This window comes from Ambystoma mexicanum, unplaced genomic scaffold (assembly GCF_040938575.1).
Source record: "Ambystoma mexicanum isolate Mex_15411 unplaced genomic scaffold, UKY_AmexF1_1 Mex_scaf10, whole genome shotgun sequence".
In the NCBI taxonomy this organism is placed as follows: Eukaryota; Metazoa; Chordata; class Amphibia; order Caudata; family Ambystomatidae; genus Ambystoma; species Ambystoma mexicanum.
In genome coordinates, this window is record NW_027182325.1 from 1,170,001 (window position 1) to 1,177,500 (window position 7,500).

General features: G+C 46.8%; 16 non-coding genes and 8 pseudogenes across 16 annotated transcripts; all 24 read left to right on the plus strand.

The window, feature by feature from the left end:
* The first annotated feature begins 74 nt into the window (after positions 1-74).
* LOC138548006 (5S ribosomal RNA) lies at positions 75-193 on the plus strand. Its single transcript, XR_011291825.1, has one exon. It is a non-coding gene; the product is annotated as a 5S ribosomal RNA (ribosomal RNA).
* A 105-nt stretch (positions 194-298) lies between these two features.
* LOC138543031 (5S ribosomal RNA) lies at positions 299-407 on the plus strand (annotated as a pseudogene).
* Positions 408-871: 464 nt separating this feature from the next.
* On the plus strand, positions 872-990 carry LOC138537509 (5S ribosomal RNA). Its single transcript, XR_011285642.1, has one exon. It is a non-coding gene; the product is annotated as a 5S ribosomal RNA (ribosomal RNA).
* A 454-nt stretch (positions 991-1,444) lies between these two features.
* LOC138541060 (5S ribosomal RNA) lies at positions 1,445-1,563 on the plus strand. The gene has a single exon (XR_011289077.1). It is a non-coding gene; the product is annotated as a 5S ribosomal RNA (ribosomal RNA).
* A 106-nt stretch (positions 1,564-1,669) lies between these two features.
* On the plus strand, positions 1,670-1,788 carry LOC138542540 (5S ribosomal RNA; annotated as a pseudogene).
* A 106-nt stretch (positions 1,789-1,894) lies between these two features.
* On the plus strand, positions 1,895-2,013 carry LOC138549975 (5S ribosomal RNA). The gene has a single exon (XR_011293743.1). It is a non-coding gene; the product is annotated as a 5S ribosomal RNA (ribosomal RNA).
* Positions 2,014-2,119: 106 nt separating this feature from the next.
* LOC138536957 (5S ribosomal RNA) lies at positions 2,120-2,238 on the plus strand. The gene has a single exon (XR_011285112.1). It is a non-coding gene; the product is annotated as a 5S ribosomal RNA (ribosomal RNA).
* Positions 2,239-2,344: 106 nt separating this feature from the next.
* Positions 2,345-2,463, plus strand: LOC138550898 (5S ribosomal RNA). Its single transcript, XR_011294640.1, has one exon. It is a non-coding gene; the product is annotated as a 5S ribosomal RNA (ribosomal RNA).
* Positions 2,464-2,569: 106 nt separating this feature from the next.
* Positions 2,570-2,678, plus strand: LOC138546653 (5S ribosomal RNA; annotated as a pseudogene).
* A 463-nt stretch (positions 2,679-3,141) lies between these two features.
* On the plus strand, positions 3,142-3,260 carry LOC138540464 (5S ribosomal RNA). Its single transcript, XR_011288511.1, has one exon. It is a non-coding gene; the product is annotated as a 5S ribosomal RNA (ribosomal RNA).
* Positions 3,261-3,366: 106 nt separating this feature from the next.
* Positions 3,367-3,475, plus strand: LOC138546154 (5S ribosomal RNA; annotated as a pseudogene).
* A 463-nt stretch (positions 3,476-3,938) lies between these two features.
* LOC138548882 (5S ribosomal RNA) lies at positions 3,939-4,057 on the plus strand. The gene has a single exon (XR_011292675.1). It is a non-coding gene; the product is annotated as a 5S ribosomal RNA (ribosomal RNA).
* Positions 4,058-4,163: 106 nt separating this feature from the next.
* LOC138540352 (5S ribosomal RNA) lies at positions 4,164-4,282 on the plus strand. Its single transcript, XR_011288403.1, has one exon. It is a non-coding gene; the product is annotated as a 5S ribosomal RNA (ribosomal RNA).
* A 106-nt stretch (positions 4,283-4,388) lies between these two features.
* On the plus strand, positions 4,389-4,507 carry LOC138537850 (5S ribosomal RNA). Its single transcript, XR_011285971.1, has one exon. It is a non-coding gene; the product is annotated as a 5S ribosomal RNA (ribosomal RNA).
* A 106-nt stretch (positions 4,508-4,613) lies between these two features.
* LOC138539190 (5S ribosomal RNA) lies at positions 4,614-4,732 on the plus strand. The gene has a single exon (XR_011287266.1). It is a non-coding gene; the product is annotated as a 5S ribosomal RNA (ribosomal RNA).
* Positions 4,733-4,838: 106 nt separating this feature from the next.
* Positions 4,839-4,947, plus strand: LOC138546156 (5S ribosomal RNA; annotated as a pseudogene).
* A 463-nt stretch (positions 4,948-5,410) lies between these two features.
* On the plus strand, positions 5,411-5,529 carry LOC138537993 (5S ribosomal RNA). The gene has a single exon (XR_011286109.1). It is a non-coding gene; the product is annotated as a 5S ribosomal RNA (ribosomal RNA).
* Positions 5,530-5,635: 106 nt separating this feature from the next.
* LOC138549976 (5S ribosomal RNA) lies at positions 5,636-5,754 on the plus strand. Its single transcript, XR_011293744.1, has one exon. It is a non-coding gene; the product is annotated as a 5S ribosomal RNA (ribosomal RNA).
* Positions 5,755-5,860: 106 nt separating this feature from the next.
* LOC138536958 (5S ribosomal RNA) lies at positions 5,861-5,979 on the plus strand. The gene has a single exon (XR_011285113.1). It is a non-coding gene; the product is annotated as a 5S ribosomal RNA (ribosomal RNA).
* A 106-nt stretch (positions 5,980-6,085) lies between these two features.
* Positions 6,086-6,194, plus strand: LOC138542699 (5S ribosomal RNA; annotated as a pseudogene).
* A 106-nt stretch (positions 6,195-6,300) lies between these two features.
* Positions 6,301-6,419, plus strand: LOC138539648 (5S ribosomal RNA). The gene has a single exon (XR_011287712.1). It is a non-coding gene; the product is annotated as a 5S ribosomal RNA (ribosomal RNA).
* A 106-nt stretch (positions 6,420-6,525) lies between these two features.
* Positions 6,526-6,634, plus strand: LOC138546766 (5S ribosomal RNA; annotated as a pseudogene).
* Positions 6,635-6,740: 106 nt separating this feature from the next.
* LOC138548019 (5S ribosomal RNA) lies at positions 6,741-6,859 on the plus strand. The gene has a single exon (XR_011291837.1). It is a non-coding gene; the product is annotated as a 5S ribosomal RNA (ribosomal RNA).
* A 105-nt stretch (positions 6,860-6,964) lies between these two features.
* On the plus strand, positions 6,965-7,073 carry LOC138544997 (5S ribosomal RNA; annotated as a pseudogene).
* Positions 7,074-7,500: the final 427 nt, after the last annotated feature.

Below are 7,500 nucleotides of genomic sequence, written 5' to 3' on the forward strand. Positions count from 1 at the left end.
TTCTCAATTGCCTTTCAAAACTGCAAGGTCTAGCTGACTAGATGCTTAAAAGTACAAAACTCACTAGGCCCAGAGCCTACGGCCACACCACACTGAATGCGCCCGATCTCGTCTGATCTCGGAAGCTAAGCAGTGTCGGGCCTAGTTAGTACCTGGATGGGAGACCACCTGGGAATACCAGGTGCTGTAGGCTTTTTTGTGCTCCAAGTTCAGGAAGTGAGCCATTTCACAATTGCCTTTCAAAACTGCAAGGTCTAGCCGACTAGATGCTTAAAAGTACAAACTCACTAGGCCCAGAGCCTACGGCCACACCACACTGAATGCACCCGATCTCGGAAGCTAAGCAGGGTCGGGCCTAGTTAGTACCTGGATGGGAGACTGCCTGGGAATACCAGGTGCTGTAGGCTTTTTTTGTGCTCCATGATTAGTAATTGCGCAACTTCTCAATTATTTTTCAAATTTGGTATGTTTCCAAAATAATTGTATCCCGTTTTATAGCGGAAATGTTGGACAACATCATGAGGGCTGGAGCTACCTTTTTACATAGAATTAGCATACAGGTAGTGTGTTCATGGGTAATAAATCGACTTTCACATGTAATGCAGTACAGAGAATATTGAGTCCTTCAAGAGGCATGAAAGAAAACCATTATTGTGTTGATTGTTCTCTCCATCTCCCTGCAACAGACACAGGATGGATGAATTAAAGTTATCCTACCAGACATAGGAGTCCTGAATGGGCCCACCAGTCTTATATATCTCGCCTGATCGAGCCTGATCGAGCGATGAGCGTGGTATCATGTTGCAAGTGGCTGCATGGCTTAGCTTACTAAATGCAAATGCATAAGAGTAATATTCTTAGCATTCCTAGAGCCTACGGCCACACCACACTGAATGCACCCGATCTCGTCTGATCTCGGAAGTTAAGCAGTGTCAGGCCTAGTTAGTACCTGGATGGGAGACTGCCTGGGAATACCAGGTGCTGTAGGCTTTTTTTGTGCTCCATGATTAGTAATTGCGCAACTTCTCAATTATTTTTCAAATTTGGTATGTTTCCAAAATAATTGTATCCCGTTTTATAGCGGAAATGTTGGACAACATCATGAGGGCTGGAGCTACCTTTTTACATAGAATTAGCATACAGGTAGTGTGTTCATGGGTAATAAATCGACTTTCACATGTAATGCAGTACAGAGAATATTGAGTCCTTCAAGAGGCATGAAAGAAAACCATTATTGTGTTGATTGTTCTCTCCACCTCCCTGCAACAGACACAGGATGGATGGATTAAAGTTATCCTACCAGACATAGGAGTCCTGAATGGGCCCACCAGTCTTATATATCTCGCCTGATCGAGCGATGAGCGTGGTATCATGTTGCAAGTGGCTGCATGGCTTAGCTTACTAAATGCAAATGCATAAGAGTAATATTCTTAGCATTCCTAGAGCCTACGGCCACACCACACTGAATGCACCCGATCTCGACTGATCTCGGAAGTTAAGCAGTGTCAGGCCTAGTTAGTACCTGGATGGGAGACCGTCTGGGAATACCAGGTGCTGTAGGCTTTTTTGTGCTCCAAGTTCAGGAAGTGAGCCCTTTCTCAATTGCCTTTTAAAACTGCAAGGTCTAGCCGACTAGATGCTTAAAAGTACAAAACTCACTAGGCCCAGAGCCTACGGCCACACCACACTGAATGTGCCGGATCTCGTCTGATCTCAGAAGCTAAGCAGTGTCGGGCCTAGTTAGTACCTGGATGGAAGACTGCCTGGGAATACCAGGTGCTGTAGGCTTTTTTGTACTCCAAGTTCAGGAAGTGAGCCATTTCTCAATTGCCTTTCAAAACTGCAAGGTCTAGCCGACTAGATGCTTAAAAGTACAAAACTCACAAGAACCAGAGCCTACGGCCACACCACACTGAATGCGCCCGATCTCGTCTGATCTCGGAAGCTAAGCAGTGTCGGGCCTCGTTAGTACCTGGATGGGAGACCGCCTGGGAATACCAGGTGCTGTAGGCTTTTTTGTGCTCCAAGTTCAGGAAGTGAGCCATTTCTCAATTGCCTTTCAAAATTGCAAGGTCTAGCTGACTAGATGCTTAAAAGTACAAAACTCACTAGGCCCAGAGCCTACGGCCACACCACACTGATTGCGCCCGATCTCGTCTGATCTCGGAAGCTAAGCAGTGTCGGGCCTCGTTAGTACCTGGATGGGAGACCGCCTGGGAATACCAGGTGCTGTAGGCTTTTTTGTGCTCCAAGTTCAGGAAGTGAGCCATTTCTCAATTGCCTTTCAAAACTGCAAGGTCTAGCTGACTAGATGCTTAAAAGTACAAAACTCACTAGGCCCAGAGCCTACGGCCACACCACACTGATTGTGCCCGATCTCGTCTGATCTCGGAAGCTAAGCAGTGTCGGGCCTAGTTAGTACCTGGATGGGAGACCACCTGGGAATACCAGGTGCTGTAGGCTTTTTTGTGCTCCAAGTTCAGGAAGTGAGCCATTTCACAATTGCCTTTCAAAACTGCAAGGTCTAGCCGACTAGATGCTTAAAAGTACAAAACTCACTAGGCCCAGAGCCTACGGCCACACCACACTGAATGTGCCCGATCTCGGAAGCTAAGCAGGGTCAGGCCTAGATAGTACCTGGATGGGAGACTGCCTGGGAATACCAGGTGCTGTAGGCTTTTTTGTGCTCCATGATTAGTAATTGCGCAACTTCTCAATTATTTTTCAAATTTGGTATGTTTCCAAAATAATTGTATCCCGTTTTATAGCGGAAATGTTGGACAACATCATGAGGGCTGGAGCTACCTTTTTACATAGAATTAGCATACAGGCAGTGTGTTCATGGGTAATAAATCGACTTTCACATGTAATGCAGTACAGAGAATATTGAGTCCTTCAAGAGGCATGAAAGAAAACCATTATTGTGTTGATTGTTCTCTCCACCTCCCTGCAACAGACACAGGATGGATGAATTAAAGTTATCCTACCAGACATAGGAGTCCTGAATGGGCCCACCAGTCTTATATATCTCGCCTGATCGAGCCTGATCGAGCGATGAGCGTGGTATCATGTTGCAAGTGGCTGCATGGCTTAGCTTACTAAATGCCAATGCATAAGAGTAATATTCTTAGCATTCCTAGAGCCTACGGCCACACCACACTGAATGCACCCGATCTTGTCTGATCTCGGAAGTTAAGCAGTGTCAGGCCTAGTTAGTACCTGGATGGGAGACCGCCTGGGAATACCAGGTGCTGTAGGCTTTTTTGTGCTCCAAGTTCAGGAAGTGAGCCCTTTCTCAATTGCCTTTTAAAACTGCAAGGTCTAGCCGACTAGATGCTTAAAAGTACAAAACTCACTAGGCCCAGAGCCTACGGCCACACCACACTGAATGTGCCCGATCTCGGAAGCTAAGCAGGGTCAGGCCTAGTTAGTACCTGGATGGGAGACTGCCTGGGAATACCAGGTGCTGTAGGCTTTTTTGTGCTCCATGATTAGTAATTGCGCAACTTCTCAATTATTTTTCAAATTTGGTATGTTTCCAAAATAATTGTATCCCGTTTTATAGCGGAAATGTTGGACAACATCATGAGGGCTGGAGCTACCTTTTTACATAGAATTAGCATACAGGTAGTGTGTTCATGGGTAATAAATCGACTTTCACATGTAATGCAGTACAGAGAATATTGAGTCCTTCAAGAGGCATGAAAGAAAACCATTATTGTGTTGATTGTTCTCTCCACCTCCCTGCAACAGACACAGGATGGATGAATTAAAGTTATCCTACCAGACATAGGAGTCCTGAATGGGCCCACCAGTCTTATATATCTCGCCTGATCGAGCCTGATCGAGCGATGAGCGTGGTATCATGTTGCAAGTGGCTGCATGGCTTAGCTTACTAAATGCAAATGCATAAGAGTAATATTCTTAGCATTCCTAGAGCCTACGGCCACACCACACTGAATGCACCCGATCTCGTCTGATCTCGGAAGTTAAGCAGTGTCAGGCCTAGTTAGTACCTGGATGGGAGACCGCCTGGGAATACCAGGTGCTGTAGGCTTTTTTGTGCTCCAAGTTCAGGAAGTGAGCCCTTTCTCAATTGCCTTTTAAAACTGCAAGGTCTAGCCGACTAGATGCTTAAAAGTACAACACTCACTAGGCCCAGAGCCTACGGCCACACCACACTGAATGCGCCTGATCTCGTCTGATCTCAGAAGCTAAGCAGTGTCGGGCCTAGTTAGTACCTGGATGGGAGACCGCCTGGGAATACCAGGTGCTGTAGGCTTTTTTGTACTCCAAGTTCAGGAAGTGAGCCATTTCTCAATTGCCTTTCAAAACTGCAAGGTCTAGCCGACTAGATGCTTAAAAGTACAAAACTCACAAGAACCAGAGCCTACGGCCACACCACACTGAATGCGCCTGATCTCGTCTGATCTCGGAAGCTAAGCAGTGTCGGGCCTCGTTAGTACCTGGATGGGAGACCGCCTGGGAATACCAGGTGCTGTAGGCTTTTTTGTGCTCCAAGTTCAGGAAGTGAGCCATTTCTCAATTGCCTTTCAAAACTGCAAGGTCTAGCTGACTAGATGCTTAAAAGTACAAAACTCACTAGGCCCAGAGCCTACGGCCACACCACACTGATTGCGCCCGATCTCGTCTGATCTCGGAAACTAAGCAGTGTCGGGCCTAGTTAGTACCTGGATGGGAGACCACCTGGGAATACCAGGTGCTGTAGGCTTTTTTGTGCTCCAAGTTCAGGAAGTGAGCCATTTCACAATTCCCTTTCAAAACTGCAAGGTCTAGCCGACTAGATGCTTAAAAGTACAAAACTCACTAGGCCCAGAGCCTACGGCCACACCACACTGAATGTGCCCGATCTCGGAAGCTAAGCAGGGTCAGGCCTAGTTAGTACCTGGATGGGAGACTGCCTGGGAATACCAGGTGCTGTAGGCTTTTTTGTGCTCCATGATTAGTAATTGCGCAACTTCTCAATTATTTTTCAAATTTGGTATGTTTCCAAAATAATTGTATCCCGTTTTATAGCGGAAATGTTGGACAACATCATGAGGGCTGGAGCTACCTTTTTACATAGAATTAGCATACAGGTAGTGTGTTCATGGGTAATAAATCGACTTTCACATGTAATGCAGTACAGAGAATATTGAGTCCTTCAAGAGGCATGAAAGAAAACCATTATTGTGTTGATTGTTCTCTCCACCTCCCTGCAACAGACACAGGATGGATGAATTAAAGTTATCCTACCAGACATAGGAGTCCTGAATGGGCCCACCAGTCTTATATATCTCGCCTGATCGAGCCTGATCGAGCGATGAGCGTGGTATCATGTTGCAAGTGGCTGCATTGCTTAGCTTACTAAATGCAAATGCATAAGAGTAATATTCTTAGCATTCCTAGAGCCTACGGCCACACCACACTGAATGCACCCGATCTCGTCTGATCTCGGAAGTTAAGCAGTGTCGGGCCTAGTTAGTACCTGGATGGAAGACCGCCTGGGAATACCAGGTGCTGTAGGCTTTTTTGTACTCCAAGTTCAGGAAGTGAGCCATTTCTCAATTGCCTTTCAAAACTGCAAGGTCTAGCCGACTAGATGCTTAAAAGTACAAAACTCACAAGAACCAGAGCCTACGGCCACACCACACTGAATGCGCCCGATCTCGTCTGATCTCGGAAGCTAAGCAGTGTCGGGCCTCGTTAGTACCTGGATGGGAGACCGCCTGGGAATACCAGGTGCTGTAGGCTTTTTTGTGCTCCAAGTTCAGGAAGTGAGCCATTTCTCAATTGCCTTTCAAAATTGCAAGGTCTAGCTGACTAGATGCTTAAAAGTACAAAACTCACTAGGCCCAGAGCCTACGGCCACACCACACTGATTGCGCCCGATCTCGTCTGATCTCGGAAGCTAAGCAGTGTCGGGCCTCGTTAGTACCTGGATGGGAGACCGCCTGGGAATACCAGGTGCTGTAGGCTTTTTTGTGCTCCAAGTTCAGGAAGTGAGCCATTTCTCAATTGCCTTTCAAAACTGCAAGGTCTAGCTGACTAGATGCTTAAAAGTACAAAACTCACTAGGCCCAGAGCCTACGGCCACACCACACTGATTGCGCCCGATCTCGGAAGCTAAGCAGTGTCGGGCCTAGTTAGTACCTGGATGGGAGACCACCTGGGAATACCAGGTGCTGTAGGCTTTTTTGTGCTCCAAGTTCAGGAAGTGAGCCATTTCACAATTGCCTTTCAAAACTGCAAGGTCTAGCCGACTAGATGCTTAAAAGTACAAAACTCACTAGGCCCAGAGCCTACGGCCACACCACACTGAATGTGCCTGATCTCGTCTGATCTCAGAAGCTAAGCAGTGTCGGGCCTAGTTAGTACCTGGATGGAAGACCGCCTGGGAATACCAGGTGCTGTAGGCTTTTTTGTACTCCAAGTTCAGGAAGTGAGCCATTTCTCAATTGCCTTTCAAAACTGCAAGGTCTAGCCGACTAGATGCTTAAAAGTACAAAACTCACAAGAACAAGAGCCTACGGCCACAGCACACTGAATGCGTCTGATCTCGGAAGCTAAGCAGTGTCGGGCCTCGTTAGTACCTGGATGGGAGACCGCCTGGGAATACCAGGTGCTGTAGGCTTTTTTGTGCTCCAAGTTCAGGAAGTGAGCCATTTCTCAATTGCCTTTCAAAACTGCAAGGTCTAGCTGACTAGATGCTTAAAAGTACAAAACTCACTAGGCCCAGAGCCTACGGCCACACCACACTGAATGCGCCCGATCTCGTCTGATCTCGGAAGCTAAGCAGTGTCGGGCCTAGTTAGTACCTGGATGGGAGACCACCTGGGAATACCAGGTGCTGTAGGCTTTTTTGTGCTCCAAGTTCAGGAAGTGAGCCATTTCACAATTGCCTTTCAAAACTGCAAGGTCTAGCCGACTAGATGCTTAAAAGTACAAACTCACTAGGCCCAGAGCCTACGGCCACACCACACTGAATGCGCCCGATCTCGGAAGCTAAGCAGGGTCAGGCCTAGTTAGTACCTGGATGGGAGACTGCCTGGGAATACCAGGTGCTGTAGGCTTTTTTGTGCTCCATGATTAGTAATTGCGCAACTTCTCAATTATTTTTCAAATTTGGTATGTTTCCAAAATAATTGTATCCCGTTTTATAGCGGAAATGTTGGACAACATCATGAGGGCTGGAGCTACCTTTTTACATAGAATTAGCATACAGGTAGTGTGTTCATGGGTAATAAATCGACTTTCACATGTAATGCAGTACAGAGAATATTGAGTCCTTCAAGAGGCATGAAAGAAAACCATTATTGTGTTGATTGTTCTCTCCACCTCCCTGCAACAGACACAGGATGGATGAATTAAAGTTATCCTACCAGACATAGGAGTCCTGAATGGGCCCACCAGTCTTATATATCTCGCCTGATCGAGCCTGATCGAGCGATGAGCGTGGTATCATGTTGCAAGTGGCTGCATGGCTTAGCTTACTAAATG